We start from the raw sequence: 8,270 nt of genomic DNA on the forward strand, positions 1-8,270 counted from the left end.
ATGTTTATTTTGCTTCTGAAATGGCCTGATTAAGAGAGATGGGTATCTAGCGCACTTAGTTTTCAGTAACAGAAAGAAAAGGTGCACGGAAGGAAAGGAACTGGTGTTATCGAGTGCACAAGATGTAAAATGGTTTGTTGATCTTTGAAACATGTTTTGCCTAAATGAACTTGACATGTCTCTGGGTGAGTAATATGCCTATGGATCACTTTTTGTAGGCAGTGGATTGTGTCCTAGTCAAGGCCTTTAACTGTTCAAAAGTCAAAATTAATATAGATTGTAGCTTAGGCCTACAGTGAAGTGTGAAATTGCGTTTACATTGCAGTTACATTACATTGCATTGCAGCACTCAGCTATGCCTATACAAGGTCGCCTAAAGGAACAACATGGGTGGTTTAATGTAGCATGACTTTTCCTTAAATTGTTCCTTCCCAAATGATAATCCGTGTAGCCTATAACGCCGTCATCCAGAGAAATCTTCCTAGAGCTGCTGCTATTACAGTTTTTTCCAATTGCTAACACACTAAAATGACATTCATAGCACAATTATTCAAACTGACACACAGAGAGCAACACATCCTCTCAAGTCTCCAAATGTCTAAACACATTTTCAGCTTTACACACATTTTGCGATGCAAAATGGCACTTTTTGCATGCACTGAACACGGTTTTCTGCATAAGACACAAAAATCTGACATAAAGTCACATGTTTGCAGTTTCAAAACAATTAGGGTGACCAGATTTGAGTTTGCAAAAAAGAGGACACTTCAGGGGGGGGGGGTTTGGGGATTTGGGTCATATAGGCTATGCACCTATGAACACGTGCATTCATACAATTGTGTCAACATACATGGTGATGTATGATAATGAGCTTTATTGGCCGGCCCAACAGAAAAATACTGCCTCAAAAGGCTATTTTGTAGTTGAAAGTTTTAAATGTGCAAAAACAAACTATACATTTGTAGGCTATACAATGTAAAGTATAGTCACAACAATGGTAAAACAAAAATAATAAAAAATAAAACCTAATTGCACAAAATGAGACATTTTTAAAGTTGAAAAGTTGTCCAATGGCTGATTTCAACCATGGTTGCTGTGTCATGCAAAGTGCGCTGTGCCATGCTGCCATCTAGTGGTTAAGGAATATTTTACACTCATTATTATGATTGTAAAAGCTGCGCTATTGAAAAGTATGTGCCATAAATGTATCAGATTTTTTTCCCACTCATATATGGACTATAAGGTCATGTCCATGCATTAACTTTGAATGTAATCATTATCATATTGTCAGGGCATTTTGTTTTAATTGGGCTTGATTTTCAAAAAGCCCATTTTCGTCTTCTCATTTCACCATGTGGACAGTTAACAGGATTTTTTAGAAAATGTACCATATATCATTCTGTATGTTAGGATCACCTGTTCAAAATGTGGGCTTGTTGCTGAGTTTCTTTATTGGAGATATGATTTTTGGACAATATTCTCTATAAATCCACTGAACTTCCATTGGATCTGCAGTACCACTTTGCACCACATGGGGTGCTCTTTTAATACAATGGAAGTCAGTGGAAGAGTAAGAGGGTCACTTGTTTGCTGCACATACAAAACACAGATTTTATGGTTCATAGTTGAATTGCTCCAAGTCTGTGCCCAGGGGCTCAGTCAGTCCATGGTTGGTATAGTCACATGACTGATGCTTTTGGGCATGTGGTAAGCTAGGATAGCCTGTGTCTGTAAAACCCATTTCCTGTTCTCTCGACAAAGTTTTTGTTGAAGTAGATGTCTGTGGTTTTCCTGTGGACCTGAAAGCTGCAGGCCACGTGACAAATGAGACAATTTCGCACCGAGGACTTTGTCCAAATTAAGTGGAATGATGATAGTTAAAGGGATATTCCACCATTTGGGGAATTACTCATTTTTCACCTCCCCTTGAGTTAAGCAATTGATTTTTACCTTTCTCCAGTTCATCCAGCCGTTCTCTGAGTCTGGCGATACCGCTTTTATTTCCAGCCTAGCATAGATCATAGAATCGGATTAGACTGTTAGCATCTGGCTTGCTAGCATCACATTTAAAAGTGACTAAGATTTCCGGTAATTTTCCTATTTAATACATGTCTCCCCTGAAGCTAGAAAGTGTAATAAGACCAACAGAAAATGAAAGGTGGTGATTTTCTAGGCTGATTTGACATGGGACTATAGGCTACTCTCATTCAAGTGTATTAATCCAGTCACGGCTGCTGCAGCTCAACCTTGTTGCTGGAAGTTCGCCTACAGGGACTATTTCAGGTGCTGCATGATACCCTTGTGCTGCTGTGCCCAGGGTTTCCCGCAGTGCTTTCCTGCTAACAACACAGGGCTTCCACCTTCACTAATGTCTTCAATGAATGAATAAATAGATAAAAATAATATATATTTATATAGATTTAATTAGTTTTTTGTTCATGTAAAGCACATTGAATGACCTAGCTATGTATGAAATACGCTCTAAACTTGACTTGACTTGACTCCTTGCAACGTGAATGTGTTATTGTCTTTTTTAGGCTACATGTCTCGCAGTGTAGCCTACATTGAACGTAAAACATAGCCCAATAATGTTTAAGAAGAAAATAATCCAAAAAAAATATTATTGTTATGACTAGGAAATTCTAGCTCAATTTTTTTTGCGAGGCTACAGCACTGAACCGGCAAATACGTCATTCTCCACCGTGTTAAAATAAACCATTTATTCCGTTACAGGATAAGAAGCTATAGCCTACTACGTCTTTCAAGCAAAAGCCCTGAGCAGCAACGGAGTGGCAATCGGGATTCGTTATTTGTAAAAGCTGTTTACTTCAACTGCTTTGTAATTTGTGCGATCGCCTTACTTTCACTTTCCACTGCCCTCATAGTCGGCAAGCAGGTAGCCTAATAAGGTGGGATGTGTTTGGTACAGACTGGGCTAGTAAAGATTTTATATAAGTGACTGCGATATACAGTAATCTTTTTTTTTTTTAACCATGTTTTTATTCAAGAAAGATAAGTCAAAACAGATCCATACATTTAGGTACAGTGTTTTTTTTTTTTTTCCTGTTTTCTCACATTTAAATCAATCCCATCCCACCCACACCACCCTTATACTGCCATAAAAATAAAATAAAATAAAATAAGATAAAATAACATAAAATGAGGAGGAAGAGGTTCAGAGGGGGAACAATTCCCACTCCATGCAGGGGTCACATCAGGTATCAGACAACACAATTGTGCATACCAGGCTAAGTTGTATCATCTGGGGGGAGGGTGTTAAGCCTCTCAAAGTAAGACAACAATGGATCCCATATTTTATGGAATGTATTAGTTGATCCTCTAGAGAAATACTTGATTTTTTCTAATTTCAGGAATAGCATCAGATCCTTAAGCCAGATCGATGCACTTGGTGGTTGATGAGATTTCCACTCCAGCACTATCCTTCTACGAGCCAAAAGGGAGGCAAAAGCAAACGCGTTTTTCTTATTAGTGGCCATTAATACCTCACTTACTAATATACCAAAAATGGCCATTTCTGCATTCGGCTTCACATTGGTGTCAAATGCTTCATTTAAAGTTTTACAAACATATGACCAAAAGTCTCTTAATTTTGGACAAGTCCAAAACATATGTGTCATATCCGCTGAAGTAGAATTACAGCGATCACAGCGGTCATCAATGTCTGGATAGATTTTGGACAATTTCGATTTGGTGTAATAAATCCGGTGAAAGACTTTAAACTGTATGAGGTTAAGGCGGGCACAGGAGGATGTTCCATTGACTCTACTCTGCGCACAGTCCCAGTCTGCGTCAGATATCTCCATCCCCAGCTCTGTAGCCCAATCAGTTCTAATTTTATCTAATGACACCTTCTGAAAAGAAAAGATGGTGTTGGTTATAACTGAGATCTGGCCTTTATTCTGCACAGGAGTCTGTAAGAGAGTGTCCAACTCTGAGTTTGCTGGTAAGGCTGGAAAGGTTGAACTCTGTGTTTGAATAAAGTGGCGGACCTGAAAATATCTAAATAAATCCGACCGTTGTAGATTAAATTTCTCTGTAAGATCATTAAAGCTGCCAAAAAGACCATTAATATAAAAGTCACTACATCTAAGAAGACCCACTCTTTGCCACTGTGTAAAGGTATGATCCATTCTGGCTGCAGGAAAGAGGTGGTTATTCACAATAGGGCAAAACATAGAAAAATCAAGAAGTTTGAAATGTTGTCTAAATTGTGCCCATATTTTAAGAGTAGAATGCACTACAGGGCTTGATGTAAACTGTGAAGGTGAGAAAGGTAATTTTGCTGTAGCCAAAGCAGAGGGAGATGTTGATATGCAGGAGTTTGCTTCAATTTGGCACCATTCAATTTCTGGAGACTGAAACCAGTGTATAACTTTTTGTACATTTGATGCCCAGTAATAATTCCTTAAATTGGGAAGCGCTAGACCACCCTGGCTCCTAGGTCTCTCTAGAAATTCCTTACGGATTCTAGGAGTTTTACCGTTCCACAAAAATGAAAAGATTAACCTATTCAAAGACTGAAAAAATGATTTGGACAAAAACACTGGGAGACACTGAAATAAATACAAAAATCTAGGTAAAACATTCATTTTAATACAATTAACTCTACCTGTGAGAGATAGGTATAGGGCTGACCACCTCTGAAGGTCTGATTCTAGTTTTCTCATGAGGGGTTTGAAATTCTCTTCATAAAGATCTGAAAAGTTACGGGTGACCTGTACGCCTAAGTATCTAAAGCCAGATTTGGAAATGCGGAAAGGGAGAGCATTATCTGAAATCTGAAGTGCTAAACTATTAATTGGGAAACATTCACTTTTGGACAGGTTCAATTTGTAGCCAGAGAAATGCCCAAATACATGTAACAATTCCACAACATTAGGGACACATGTCACTGGATCTGATATATAGACCAGTAAGTCATCAGCATATAGAGAAATTCTATGTTCAACTCCCATCCTGTGAAGCCCATGTATGATGTGTGATGTTCTTAACTTAATTGACAGGGGTTCTATAGCTAATGCAAACAAAAGTGGGCTGAGGGGACATCCCTGTCGAGTACCCCTTGACAGGGGGAAAAGTTGGGAAGCTAATTTGTTAGTTATTACAGATGCTTTTGGAGAAGTATATAGCAGGCGGATATAAGAGACAAAGTTAGATCCAAAGCCAAATCTTTCTAAGATGGCAAACAAATAATCCCACTCAATTCTGTCAAATGCCTTCTCTGCATCCAGGGAAACAACCACTTCTGGAGTCTCCCTGGACGCTGGAGAGTGCACAACATTCAATAGTTTACGAATATTTGTGAAAGAGTGGCGGTCCCTCATAAACCCAGTTTGGTCCATGGAAATTATTTGGGGCATTACAGTATCTAATCTTGAGGCGAGGAGCTTAGCTAATATCTTTACATCTAAATTTAACAGTGAAATTGGCCGATATGACCCACACTGAAGCGGGTCCTTGCCGGGTTTCAAAAGAAGTGAAATAGATGCCTCTGTTAGGCTCTGTGGTAGTTCTGAATGACTCAATGAATGATTGAACATGTCAAGGAGAATGGGAGCTAGCTGAGATGAGAATTTCTTGTAGAATTCCACAGGATAGCCGTCTGGCCCTGGGGTTTTGCCACTTTGCATTTTCTGGATAGAATCAAAGATCTCCTGTAGTTGCAAGGGTTTGTCCAATTCAGTTTTAACATCCACATCAACCTTAGGGATATCTAAATCATTTAAAAACTGAAACATGTTTGATGAATCAAGTGGAAATTCAGATGTATACAAGTCTGTGTAAAATGCTTTAAAAGTATTGTTTATTTCTATTGGATCTATTGTTAACTGTGAACCGTTGTGAATCTGCGGGATCATACGAGACGCTGATCTGCATTTCAACTGGTAAGCTAGCAAGCGACCGGCTTTATCTCCATGCTCATAGTAGTGCCCTCTAGACCATAAGAGGTGTCTCTCAGTATTTTGCATTGATAATAAATCATATTGAGTTTTCAGAGCAATCATGTCTTTATATAGCTCCGGAGTTGGGGCTGTGGAATACTGGTGGTCTATGTCTCTTATAGAGTTAATAAGTTCTTGCTCCCTCTGTTTTCTTGCCTTATTACGTGATGTGGAGAAAGACAAAATTTCTCCCCTTATAACAACTTTCAGTGTCTCCCACAGTGTAGACGCTGATATTTCGTCTGATCTATTGAATAACAAAAACTCATCAATTGCTTTAGATATGAATTCACAAAACTGTTTGTCTGCTAATAAAGCTGTGTTCAGTCTCCAGGTATTGTGCTGCGTCAGATTTTGAGAAAAAACAAGATCAAGAATCACTGGTGCATGGTCTGATTCCACTATGGCACTATACTCTACTTTCTTTACATAGGGAAGGAGTATTTTGTCAACAAAAAAATAATCTATTCTACTGTAGGTATGATGTACGTGTGAAAAGAAAGAGAATTCTTTTTTGTGTGGGTATAAAAACCTCCATGGGTCAACACAGCCAGTCCGATGCATGAAATCACAAAGAGCTTGGGACATTTTGGAACGTGATAAAGTTTTAGGACTGGAGCGATCCATAGCTGGGTCAGTTACAGTGTTCAGATCTCCAGCAAGAATGAGCCTATGTGAATTTAGATTTGGAATCAGGGAGGTGAGTTTGTTAATGAAATCAACATCATCCCAATTAGGGGCATATACACTTATAAGTACGACTGGGGTGTTAAACAGGGAACCTGCCACTATAACAAACCTTCCTTGAGGATCAGAGATCGTTTTTGAAGGCGTAAACAATACCTTTTTATGGATCAAAATTGCAGCTCCCCTTGCCTTGGTGTTAAAGGCAGAATGGAAAGACTGACCTACCCAATTTTTCCTGAGCCTAACTTGATCGGCTATGGTCAAGTGAGTCTCTTGTAAAAATGCTACTTCTACATTCAATTTTTTCAAGTGGGAAAATATTCGTGTTCTTTTAACCGGCCCATTCAAGCCCTTAACATTCCAGCTTATAAATCGGGTGGACGACGTGCCTGCTCCTGTCCTAGGCCTACTATCATTAGTGCCGTCAGCCATTCACCGGTAAAGGGGGGGAATGAGGTGGGGTGCGCACCCTGTAGCAAAACGGTGACCGTTCGTTAGCAACTCCTCCAAAATAATAATCAATCAAAATGACCAAAACAAAAACCCCTTTGGCAGTATAAAACCCCGTTTTAACAGAAAATAAACAGCAACTGGTTATGTCAATTAAACCCATCCCCACATTGATCATAACAAACTCTCCAAGGTCTGCCTCCTGAACATAGGCAGACCGCTGGCCCTCTAAATCTAGAATCTTCCGGAGGTGTCTAAACCTAAACTACGGGAGAGCCTTTGGCCATCTAAAAGTTAAACTAGGACATGTCTTAAAATAACCAAAATCGCCGATTAACATTAGCCACATCAAAACGGATTATTCCGACAATGAGTTTAAGCAAGGATAGCTGCGACATTAATCAGTAACAGTAAGCATTAACAGTATTACAGTTAGCTTGCATTAGCTATCAAAGCAGCTAGCTGGCTAGCCACCTCTATCAACTCAAAAATCACAGTTTAGAATGACCCCAAACAAACAAAGTCAATTTAGCGTTTGAGAGTAAATGCACATAATAGTAGCCTGGGAACAAAACAGATTTACCTCAAAAAGTTCGTGCTAGTCCTTTTATGTAGCCATTATCAGGTGGTGAGGACAACTTCCCTCAAGCACAGTTTAGTCCGATACCGTTAACGGAGGTGAACTAGCCGCCAGCTGTCAGCCGAAGTAGCAGCTAGTCGTTGCTGAACAAGTTCAAAGCTAGGTGAAGCAATCCGTGCGGTTACTCTGGATCCATCACTTGTCGATCGTAGAACGCCTTTGCTTCCTCTGGTGTGTCGAATTTAAGTGTATTTCCTCCAAAAGAGACTCGCAGACAGGCTGGATAAAGTAACTGGAATTTGATTCCCTTCTTGTAAAGTGCTTGTTTGATGTCATTGAACTCCGCACGTCTCCTTGACAGACTGACGCTGAAATCTTGATAAATTCTCAGAGTAGAATTCTTGTATTTCAGCTCATGTTGTCTAGCCCATCGCAGTACACGCTCCTTTTCCTGGAATCTTTGGAAGCATACCACAAACGGCCGAGGAGACTGTCGAGTGTGTTCAGGTTTTTTGCCCACTCTATGCGACCTTTCCAAAGCTGGAGCAGAGTCAAAAACCTCACTGCCCATAATCTCCATCAGCATGTTT

The sequence above is a fragment of the Sardina pilchardus genome, chromosome 1 (assembly GCF_963854185.1).
Source record: "Sardina pilchardus chromosome 1, fSarPil1.1, whole genome shotgun sequence".
NCBI lineage: Eukaryota > Metazoa > Chordata > Actinopteri > Clupeiformes > Clupeidae > Sardina > Sardina pilchardus.